Raw genomic sequence first — 12,578 nt, 5'->3', positions numbered from 1 at the left:
TACTTGAACGGCTCCTTAAAGGTCCCACCGTAAAATTGTAATTCGGGAAAGGAAATTTGGCATCGTCGAGAAGTAGGTACGTCCTTTCGTTCGGAAGAAGGACGATGCCAAACACGGGCGAGAGCATAATGCACCGAGCGAAAATTCAAGTTATTACGGAGCCCGTCAATATTTTTATGCGCCCATTTTTCCTCGCCGCGTGCGGTCTGATTTAGATAAAAGGAGCCGTTCGGGGGGAAATTCAATTTTTCCGCGAGGAGATAAGATACCTTTATGCGAACCCATAATATACTCCGCGGTGCGTTTACAACTCCCAATAGCGCGTTAGAATCTTTGCACCGAGGGGCGGCGGGGCGGGCGAGGGGGGGGGAGGGGGGGGCGAGGGGCCTCGGGCCCGGGCACACGAGACCGGTTCCGACATTAGTTATTCAAATGGGGTGCAACGAGGAGAAAAAGAGGCTGGAGCCATTATCATAAATTTTCAATTCCAGTTAAGCGATTGTCGGGACGTCATAAATTATGAAACCGCTCAGGAACACTGAGAGCCGAGGCCGGGGCCGCGCGTCCCGAATTCGGAAAAAAATTTGACTGCCGCGCGCCTCTCCCGCCGGTCCTGGTCCGGCTTGAGGTGTTCCCTCGCCAGGTTGCCGGATGAGCGCTCAAAAAATAGGACAAGAGTTGGTTCCCGTCGGAGACAATGGATCAGTTGCCCTGGTCGTAGAATTTTACTCTGATGGTTACAGCTTACAGCAGGCTCCTTGTTGAAATTGATAGACAAGCTACAGACAAAAAAGACAAAGGGGTCGTGAAGGGATCCTTTTGGTGTAAGCCGTTGCTTGTAATGGGAAAAAAAGGTAGTAGGTAATAGACTAATTGGACGTATTTCTACGAAACAGAACTATGTGCATTGTGACGTGAGCCCTGTTATGCATGTATTCTTATGGGCCTCGGGGCTCATGGCTTAATGCACATAGTTCCGTTTGATAGAAATACGTCCAATTCTGCCGTGCTAAGGAAAAACGCCGTATGAACATTCGAGAGTGGTCAAAATTCCTCCGGTAAAATGAGTATTGTTGAGGAAAATTATGATAATATTTTCTTGAAATTTTCAGGAAATATAGGTAAATTTTCAAGAAAAAAAAATTACCTGAAAACTTGAAAGAGAAACATTCATAGATGCAGTAGGAGATTCGAGTTTTATCAAAGGAAATCGAGTTTTATCCTTAGCACGGCAGAATTAATGGCAACCGACGAGAGACTCTATAGCTAGTCCATCATTTTCTCCCCTAGTCTATAGGAACCAACCATTCCAATCGGATAGCTCCATACTTTCTACGTCTTCTTTGTCTATTGCTTTGTCCATCAATTTCAACTATCAGCCCGCAGATTAGCAAAACATAAGAAGACCTCTTTAACCCATTGTTTCTACGTCGGGGATATCACCCTTGGAAAACCACGGTACATGATGACATCTACCTGTAGTCTGTGCATACCATGGTTTTTTCACCTTGGTTTCATAGATAAATGATACATTGTGCACTGGTTGCTTGACTTAAAATACGGATGAAACCTAGAGGAAAGAAACTGTGGTATGCATAACTGCGGTGGATGACGTTAAATTCGGTGTTTACGAAAGGACGATGTATCCGTTATTATTGAACGCGGAGGCTTGGTGTTTGGACGGATCTCATTATTTTTGCTGATTTAAAGTCTGCAATAATGATAACACGATTCTGTGACTATCGTAACTAGCCCATGCATATTAAACACCCTGCGCTAATATCTTTCCTGTAGCGTAAAATATCCTATCGGAAGTCAACGCGTTGCATCACCTAGTGACGTCTGATGACAAAAGAGTTGAACATTCGGTTTAGCAATCCTAATTTAACTAGCAAAAACTCGTCTAGCGATTAAATAATGGCTAACTTTGACATTCATCAGTCATTTTTAGACAATTTTTACTTGAATTTGCGCTCAACTACTTGTTCATTATCCATCATTGGGCGAAAAATAGCGTTGACTTGCGAATTTGACATTGCCTCACTCAACCACATTGCTTTTTTTGTTAGTGCAGAGTCTATGAATTCATTGTCGCTGATTACCATCATACAAGAGAATCGAGGTGACCCTAAAGAAATTTTGAGTGTATCAATCGATCAATTGATAATATGTAGATTTTGAGATCTCATTAAGGCCTTAACGGAAAACAACGCCAACACCGCTTTGAAACTTTCTGTAAATTGTCTGTTATCGTGAAGATCACTTTCACAAGATTTCAAGTGAAAATGTTGTTCAAATTTTGGTTAAAAAATAAAACATGAGAAAAAATTAGGCAATGTCTAATGTCGTTAGGCTTAGGTATTCTGGTAAATTCCGTACGAATAATTTTGTTCTCTTGTGAAGCCTGCGGAGAAAAAATAAATTGATAATTTTTTTAGATATGGCTGATTTTACATCTAATTATTTCGTATGGTTGTCATAAGAGGTCATTATGTCCTTTCATGTACCACTAAAATTAACTTGCATTCTTACGAGCATTATTTCGAGGGTTTTTTACTTATGTGTGCGTGAATTCATTGAAATACATTGTCAAGATTATAGCAATCGACTAAAATATATTTAAAAAAATGTTACCCTCTCCAAAAGGAGTTTCTTTGGCAGTAATACATACTTTCAAGATAATCATGTGCTTAAAAACTTCAACTAGCGTATTTTTCTTTAACAAATGGTGAAGGAACTATTCAGTTTAACCTTAAAACAATTAAAAGAAAAAATAAGGCGGTCTAAAAGCCAAAGGTTTGATAAGAAAGGAACTCCAAATGCCCAACAGCCATTACGCGGTTGAGTACGCTTGCGCATGATGAGAGCATTATTAGAGATACAACTAAACTAGCACCTACGCCATGCCAGGTGGTATCGTCGGAATTGAAGGCGCTTGTTAGGAGCTGTGTGAGAGCAGAGTATTTTTCCATTGTGATTTCTCACTGAATTGAATGATAACGTTGAAAAAACACTTGTGTGCCTCATTGGCCTCATTACAACTAATGCATTCGAGGAAGATTTACAGAGATTAGAGATGATTAAGAAACTATGGAGAGAGAAATTGGATTGAAAATATGATTTTTGTAAAACCAAAAACAGAACGAATTAAAGTTTAACTATTTCTTTGATATTTGCTAATTCTTATTTGGACATATTTGCATTCTGGTAAAAATAACTATGTGTATACTCGAGTTAGTGTGGAACAAGGTTCATATATCATAAAGACGCCCATTCAAACTGATAATACCTGAAATATAAGAGCATTTTAATGGCTTCAGTTGAGAATTGCGCACCAACGTTAGGACATTTCGAATTATCCAATTATATAATATTTTTTCAAAAGAAAACAAACCAAATCCTTCCTTCACATTTTCTTCGAACATTTCGAAAAAGTGATGAAAATTTACAATAAATTTCAGGATAAATGTTTTGTTCGTTCGTTTTTGAATAGGAGAATCATTGGTGTCATAGAAACATGCGACACTGTGCATTTTTCAATTGGAGAGTAGGCACTTTTTGACTTTAGCCATCGATTCATCGAGCTTTATTATCGATTTATCACTCTATAGTTTTTGTAGCTTTTGATTGCATTCGCTTTTTTTCGGAATGTTGTTAGGCCGTATACTGAATACATCAGCAGTGTTGCCACTCCACGTGAGTGCTCCGATTGTCGAGATGGTAATCGAACATATTTATGCTGAAAGGAACTACGTAAGTTCGAATTCTTTGAATAAAATTGAACAACGAAGCAGATAGTTTTTATGTACATAGTTTATTTTAGCATAGAAACGTTCAATTTTCATCCCACAACATTAAAAACTGTGAGAACTGGAACAAGAAAATCATAGAGAACCGGAGATTTTAACGGCAACACAAACTTATACGTTTCTTTTACGAAAAAAATATATCTTTTCATTACGATCTCAAAGGTTTACTCGAGTTGACCTTACAGTTGTGTACACCAAAAAATATGTAATAAACTGACCTCATTTTGCTGTATACATTACCTAATACATAGAATTATCGATAATGGGATTGTGATTAAAAGATCGTGATGATATCTGTTAGTTAAGGTTTCATCCTCCTAAATAGCATGAAATTCTAATTCCCTAGTAAAAGTGAATCGGTTTGACGTCAGGCTATGTTTCATCAACTACCCTGAGTCAGACTGATTCAAGCTGATGTCAGACTGATGTCAGTCTGACATCAGTCAGACTCAGAGTAGTTTATGAAACATAGCCTGGCGTCAGGCTGAATCACTTTTACTATAAGGAAAAAACACCCCTCAAATATTTAAAATACAGTGATGTGTCAATTTTTAAACTTAGTTCATGGGTGAGTTGAGACACAGTTAAAACGGAAATTGAGATTTAATTTATAAGATATTGAATTTATAAATCCACGTACACTTTCCACCCTCGAAAATTAGCCCATTGGCGTCATGCAAGTTCCTTGTAAGTCACTCACTGCAAACGTATGACTCGTTGCCTGCGAATTCTGATTGGAGAGAGTCACTGCCCATTTGATGCGATGGGCGCAGTCTCTCCCACGGCAGTTCGAGGCAAAATTTGGCAACGCAGCGGTTAAAGATAAAGTTCGGTACCTACCCATAAATTAACGGGAGAGGTTGAGTTGTGAGTTGGCGACCAATTCCAAATGTTAGGTCGTCGGTCGCCCCGCGGTCGGTGGGGGGTGCTCGGTCGGGGAGGGGGCGACATTATTCAATTGTCATTGCGGCCTCGTTTTGCATTTATATGCTAAGTGGCTCGTATTAAGAGCCCGGGGTTTCACCGCATCCTAAATGTTTCTTCCGCGCCTTCACTTGGCCGCGATACCGCCCGCACACGCCCCCCTCCGCCCCCCTCCCCCGAAACAAATCTTGATCCCGTAATCTTCGGCTCCAGCTCCTCATTCGCGTGCTGAGAGTGAGCACATGGTCGTCAGATTTTGGGGAGCCTGGATCGACCTTTTGAATTGCCTTTTGAGGCAAAAACCGGAGACCTGCCCAACTACTTTGCTGATTAGGGAAACTTCAGCGCTTAGAGAAAAAAAAGGTGATGGCAGTTTCCGATTTGTGTATATCGTGACGCAGGTGGGTACAATACGGTGTCAAGATTCCAGCAAAAATCGAAATCCAAAACATGGAAAACCGACCGCCACGTCCGTTGTTTCAGCGCGATTTATCAAAATCTATACTTTAATAGCGTGTCGTACGACTTCGCTCCGTTAACCTCACCATTTTCGAGAGTATTGATGAGAAAATTTGTGTACCCACTTCCGTCACCGACCTCTTTTCGAAATGCTCGAGATGCAACACTTTATTTTTCCTCCCTTGGAAAACTCCCCAGAACTATCACTCTGGCTGATTAGGGTGACCTAGTGATCAGCGTTTCTGACTCTAGGTCAAAATATGTCTCAAGTTCAAATTCTGGTAGCGGTAACGAATGTTCACCGAACTGACGAGTGGATCAGTGGAAATGGATTCCACTCTGTTTTAATCCATGAAAGCTAGCATTGCACAGGGCGTAGATTTGTCTATCTTTTGATGTCTACAGACAATTCATAAGTGATACAGTTGGCTGTGAACTCCTGACGGAATGTAAACCATTACATCAGTAAAAAGAGAGCACAAATATATAACTTTGCTTATTCATCGTCCTTTCATAAGCACCACAGCAAAAATATTATCATTGAGGATGGAATTTTGTATATAGCATGGCAGTTTAATTCTTCTTATACTAGAGTCCGTTCTTCTTAGTAGAGTCCGATAATACCCAGAGTTGTATAATATTGAGCTCATGTCTCTGGATGTCACAAACGGGCAAGAAGATTAGTTGGTAAGGTTTTTTGACATTCAGATCCTTAGTCCATTCCAGCTCACTACTTTTTCATCAGGTAAAATTTGGTATATTTCCCCCCCCCCCATGTGACATGTATGAAACATACAAACAGGAAGCAATCAGAAATGGATTCTACACTGCGCCAATATGGGTATAGAAGGACTCTAGTCTTAAGCGGTTTCCGAGGCGTTTTAATGAGAATTTTATGGCACAAGCTGGCAACTTGCGATGAAATCGGAAGTACACTCGACGGCATGGCTCTGAGTCGAAGCAAAAACTTGGCTGAGTTGCAACTCTGGTCTGGAAGCTTTAGTGTCGGGTGTTGCTCTCCGAAAACTGTAATTCTAGCGAGAAAATCTCGAAGATAGCTCCTTGCAAATCCACTTCATCCACGCCGGCTACACTCAGTTGCACAGCGGAAGAAAAGAGAATAACAAATCTCTTTGATGAATAGCGAAAAGGAAAAATAAGAAAAAACCAAGCTGACTCTTCAACGCCAACGAGTGTTCATGAAATGAATCTGAATCAAACTAAGGAGGCTCGGATCAAATTTTTAAAGCGAGAGAAAACGTGACTAAGATTATCGTTAAAACGCACCAATAAAGAAGCCTCCAAGATTAATAAAGAAATAAATGTATTAAAGTTTTAAAATGAAAGCAGCAATGCCAAATTAAGCTAGATAATGCAATACCGCTGTATATTGCAATGTCGCTGAGATTGTTTAACCGCTATGTTCACAATAAAGTGACCGGAAGAAGATAACGCAGAGAGAAGCACGTCGCTAGTAGATCCACATCGCATCATGCCCTTTCATCGCCAGTGGAACTACGAAAACATGGATCTCGATCGAATCAAACACTCAGGAAACTCCGTACGCAAACTTGGTTAAAACTTAAAAAGTTACAACTGTCATGTGCACATCAAATCCTTAAAAGGAGAACGCGTTTCGTCCGTGCGGATGGACGTTATAAGTGACTACTTGACTCAAAGACTTCGAGTTGCTGATGACGGCGTCGAAATACAACGCGAGTTCGAATAATCGCGCCAAACACGGTGCGGTCGGCGTTAAAGTCACTTCAGCGCCTGCAAGACTGCAGGAATACTTCACGCATTGCGCCAAATGGTGCAATCGGTGTCGAACGCACATTAGCGCCTACAAGACTGCATGGATACTTCTCGCATTGCGCCAAACGCAATGCGAGAGTTATTTGCTAGACCGGTGTTTAAAAGTAAGACATGACAAATGGTGCATGGCGTTGCAATCAGAGATAAATATGCTTCTTTCGCGCGCACCGTCGGCTTTTGAATCCATTCATCTCTGAAACATCTTGGACATGGTTGTTCTACGATTTTTTTCGTTAAGTATTTCTCAGTGGTTGGCGGCCGCGTAGCAGCCACAGGCTCTTGGTCTTAAATATTTAACCTAAAGTGTTAGCGCTAAGTTTGTCTTACCATATGCTTCAATTAATATCGATAATTATTCTGTGCAGTAGAGTCTCGATTATCCGCCATGCCAAAGGACCGGCGCACAATGGATCAAGTCAACGGGAGAGGTCGAACAAAATTTGGAAACTTTAAAAGCTCTTAACTCCGTTCATTCAAAACTTCGCGGTTTTAAATTGGTTCCATTGGTTTCCTCGTGAAAATTTGATCGTATAATTGCCCTTAAAAGTAAAAATGTGATAGATAAAACATCAAAATTGCAGTTTTAGTTAAAAATTTCGTGGTCAATTTCTCTAATTAACTTAAACCACTGTGCGGCGGTATCACAAGTGATCAAAAATCGTGGATAAACAGCATATAGGCAAAATGCGGCTGATAGTTTTTCGCTACTTGACCGGGACTGCTATTTTGATTTCCAAACCAATCAGTAGTTCGACCTCAAACTGTTTTGCGATCGGTCACTCGAGGTTTAGAAAAAAAGTGAAAAATCGCGGTATGAACCGAAATTGTTGATAATCGAGACTCTACGGTGCTTAAATGGCCGAATCAAACGGAACAAGGTGCATTATGACGTGAGCCCTGTTACGCACATATTCTTATGGGTCTCAGGGGTCATGTCTTAATGCACATAGTTCCGTTTGACAGAAATACCTCCAAATAGAGGAAAAGCACTGTCATCAACTTAGGAGAATCGCCACGAGCAGAAACAAGGCAGCAAATTTGTATTTCCTGGCATAGGCGCACATTGGAACGAGTCAATGGGAGAAGTCGGATAAAATTTTGAAACTTTAAACGCACATAACTCCGTTCACACTAAAGTTTATACAAAAATGTACTGAAATAAATATCTGAATTTGCAATTTTAGTAAAAAATGCCATGTCCGACCTCCCTGATTGACTCGATCCAATGTGCGGCGCAGAAAAAATCCTCCTTAGAGCACGGTCACTCCACCGAAAAGAAAACTCGCCGCGCCGAGTGGAAGACAGAAGAGAGTCATCAAAGATAACGTTGGACCGGGGGGGGGGGGGGGGGGCAAGAAAGACTCGGAGAGATTAAACGGGAAAAAACTTGGAACTTCAACTCGCATTTCGAAGGGACGGGGGAGCGCACGTTAACACCATTAAATTTTTTTCCCGCATAATTACATCATTGCGCGAGTAAGTTTTACGAGTCGAAAGTTTCTCCTTTCCCTGGGAGGCCCCCTCGGCCGATCCACTTTTGAATAACTTTTCTTTCGCCGTTGCGTTGAAAGTTCCGAGCCAAAGGCGGGAAGCCGCGCTCCCACACGCGGTTCGCGACGGAGAGCTGACTACGCCAAGTGAGAGCAAGATTTAAGGTTGATGCACGGTGGAAAAACAGCGAACATAGAGGCATCAAACATTTTTGCTAAAGTAAAGTAGTCAAGAGTTAACTTCCCGAGACACGCCGGAAGATATACCTTGTGGTAATTTCGGCGTGTCTCGGGAAGTTAACTCTTGACTACTTTACTCTTATACTCATTTAATTAACTATTTGTGCTTATGAATAACTATGTATGTATAATCATTTACTTTACTACACTAAATACTAGACTATAATTTTATATATTACTTACCTACTATACTTTTACATATTAACACTAAGTACTTTGGCTTATCATTCATCTTTGTAAAATCTCTTGTTATCTATGGAATAAATAATTTCTCTTGACAAAAAAAAAAAAAATTGCTAAACTACTAGTCCGCTTTGAACTTTTGGCGGATAACGGATTCATTACGTCTAGGGGCGTATCTCGGCTCTTCCTTCACATACTTTTAGTTGATACCTATTTTGATGTGAGTAAATATCGAGTTATCGAAAACAAATTGCACAACAAGTCTAGCCAAAAAATATTTTTTTCATATATTTTAAGGTAAATAGTTAAAACATTCATCCAGATATCGCGTCCATTTCATTGTAATATCGTTTTCTTCTTAAATCGTTGGCACAAAACGGATCCACTCCGCTAAGAAGCACATTATCGGCGTTCACTCCCAAAAGATCTATTAGGAAAAACCTAATATAAAGCCATGGGGATGCAAACACAAAATTATTATCGCCGAAAACTAATCTTTGAGTGTGTTTGTAATTAATTTCTTAACAGATAACCCGTGTTCTTCTGGGTCGAGTTTGTTTATATTGACCCAACTTTGGAGCTCCATGATAGCCTAAAGCTGATGAACCAATCCGAAAGCGGCACAGAGATGGCAATACTCTACCATTTATAGGTACTCTATCCGTTACCACAGACGTTGGTGACGAGAATCGCCACAAGAGCAGCAGCAGGCAGGTTTAAAATGATTGCGTCCGGTCAAATTCGCGAGGGGGTCAACTTCTCGTCGCGCGCTGCTTGTGTAACCGCGGCTGAAGAATGACTTGTGTAGCCGGGGACAAAAGCAAAGAGCCCGTGTAACAAGCTACCGACCCGGAGAGTCGGAGTTGATTTACATAATGAGGGCGTCAGAAAAATAGGATCGTAATCGAATGGCGCGGGGTCGCGGGCGCGGGGGAGGGGGGCAGGTGAGTCCCCGAGGACTTTAAAAGTTCGATTTTTATCTTGAACCATCCCTTTTAACCCTGAAAGCGCGGTCGTGAAGCTGCGTTTCAGTGGCGTGGCATGAATAATCGATTATCGATATCTCGCCATTTGAAGCTACGGTAAAGAATCGATTACTAAGGTGTTCGCTGCGAACACCCTGATAATCGATCTTTTTTCATAGGTTTAAATGGCATAACAATCGATATATCGCAATTCACGCCAAGCCACTGCTGCGTTTATATTGTCTGTCTTCTTTTTCCTCTTGGCTCTTCTCCTGTCTACTTAATCCCGGAACTTAAATGTGTATCAAGGTTGGAGGGAAAGACTCAGGTGGATTGCACCTCACTTTCTCTCCTTTTTTCCCTTCGGGGACTGAGAGGAGGGAACGAGTCAGGTACCCATTGTTTTCAGCTACGTCTTTTTATTGTTCCTTCGGGTGGCACTAGACAAACTCTCTTCGTAGAGCTCCGCGGTGGTTTCGCTCTACATTTGGATTGGATTTTGCAAAAAGGAGCTACCAAAATGGAACTGCACTATCGAACACTCGTAGTTCGATTGATTCCAATGGATCCAAATCGATTCCAAAAAATAAGCATGGAAATTCACATTTTTTATTGCTCCAATTGAAAGTGTTTAAAGAGCTGATTTCATGGTATTTTTTATAATTTCTTTCTGATATGGGGAATAGTATAAAAATAGATTTAAAAGTGAGAAAATGCACCGCCTGGTGACGTCATCTGGCGGCATTTTCCATTTAAACACACTTATTTTAGCAGATTAGATCATTTTGTCATATCTTATTCTCCAGTAGTTGTTCAATTCATGAACCAAGGGCATCCTCGTGTACAGTTCACTCAGTAGTTTCCACCTAAACACGAAATTCGTCAAATTTCAGACACCTGCAAATTCTCTATTCTAAAATACAGAACGTATGTTTATAATAATCCCTTATTTCAACTATTCAAGCTTCATTATGTCCGTGTTGCCTATAAAAATTATGAAGGTGCAACAGGGCGTATGATGCGCCGTGAGGGATAGTTTTCTCAGTACTACATTCGTCAATAAGTAATGCACGAGTTACACTAGCTGCTCCAAGGACGACAAGCATTAGATGTTGTGAATTACTTACAAAAGATTGGTCATAAATTTTTGATAAAGATGAGCTACTGTAAAATGAAGAAAGGATTGGCTTGCCTGTAACAGAGAAAAAGGAGAATATTATTGCAAACATGTCCAGAGGAAAGCTATTTAAAAACTGTGATTTCAATATAGGTGACGTTTTCAAAAAACGAAATTCGAGGTGAATTATTTTATCAAAGGAGTACTAGGCAAAGTGCGATTTTTAGCAATTTAACACACATAACCTGATCAAAATTTTACCCACAGTAATTGACCTCCTGCTAGGATATTTAACGTTTTCCGATGCGTAAATTCAAACTTCCCGCCTATGAAACAACAAGAGTTCATGCGAGTCACATTCCCCACCAATCATTATTGTGACTGTCTCTGCGGTACGGAAAGATGGTAACTCCAATTTAGGTTTTTCTTCTCAGCTGTTGCACATTGTCAACAATTTGAACAGCAAGGTGGAAAGGAAACATGGAACATTGCTTATTGAGGAAGCCTGCCTTTTGCACCGGCAGAATCGCACGATTTGAATCAAGTAGATCATAGTTTTTCTTATGAGCGGGAAATTCAAATTTTCTGAAGGTAACCTATTTTAGAAGCTAAAATCAGAAATTTTTGTTGTTTAAAAATAATCGTGTTTTAAGTGGAGTTTTGGCTGGGGAACATGGATTAGAATGCTTAAATTCGCACCTTGTCTAATGGTTCATTGATGCAAAAAAGCTCCTATTTGAACTACATTTTGCAATACGAAAACATTATTCCCTCTACTTCCGGTCAAAGTATCACGAGAGCCATGCGACGTTTCATTTCCGCCGCCATCTTATTTTTTTATAGAGGAATTGTTGGTTGAGTTGAAAATTCCACTGAATTTTATCGGCAGGACAAAGAAAATTCAGTGAAATTTTCGGACAGCTTCGTTGAACAATATCTGTGTAAAAAAATAAAATGACGGCGGAAATTTTGAAACGTCGCAAGGCGCTGATGATACTTAGGCTGAAAGGTGACAATTTCTCGTTAATTTTAGGAGAAACATATACACCACCTAGGTATCAAAAGCGCCATGCGACGTTTCAAAATTTCCGCCGCCATTTTATATTGTTTTACAAAGGAAACGTTGGTTGCATCTGTTTGAAAATTCTACCGAATTTTATCGGCAGCACGAAGAAAATTGAGTGAAATTTTCGGACAGCTTCGTTGAACAATTTCTTTGTAAAAAGATAAAAAATTGCGGCGGAAATTTTCAACGTCGCCTGGCGCTCGTGATACTTAGGCAGGACTCGAAGGTGACGATATGTGGGGTATTGTAACATGAAGCATCATCTAAAGCCCCTCAACCCACCCTGGAGTTCATCCTCCGAGAGTATCTCTCGTGCAGCTGGCAACAGGGCCCGGCGTTAAAACGCTGTGAAATTAGCTACTCGCCACTATCGCGTCATAAAATTATGAGTCCGGTCTCTTGCTGCACTCATAATAGCAGGAGCCAGCCCGAGTATCTAGACCAGCGCCGCGGGTGGAGGGGTTGTTAATTGGAGGGGGCTGGGTGCCATTAGGACCTATCATTCAGACG

The 12,578-nt window shown here is 40.7% G+C and overlaps 1 protein-coding gene across 1 annotated transcript in view; it reads right to left on the bottom strand.

Moving 5' to 3' along the window:
- The window catches only part of LOC140224380 (uncharacterized), a 159,715-nt gene that overhangs the window by 107,842 nt on the left and 39,295 nt on the right, over positions 1-12,578 (bottom strand). The window lies entirely within an intron of this gene.

Source organism: Bemisia tabaci, chromosome 4 (genome assembly GCF_918797505.1).
Source record: "Bemisia tabaci chromosome 4, PGI_BMITA_v3".
Taxonomy (NCBI): Eukaryota; Metazoa; Arthropoda; class Insecta; order Hemiptera; family Aleyrodidae; genus Bemisia; species Bemisia tabaci.
The sequence above is the reverse complement of the archived record's forward strand: the minus strand, read 5'-3'. Positions and strand labels throughout refer to the sequence as shown.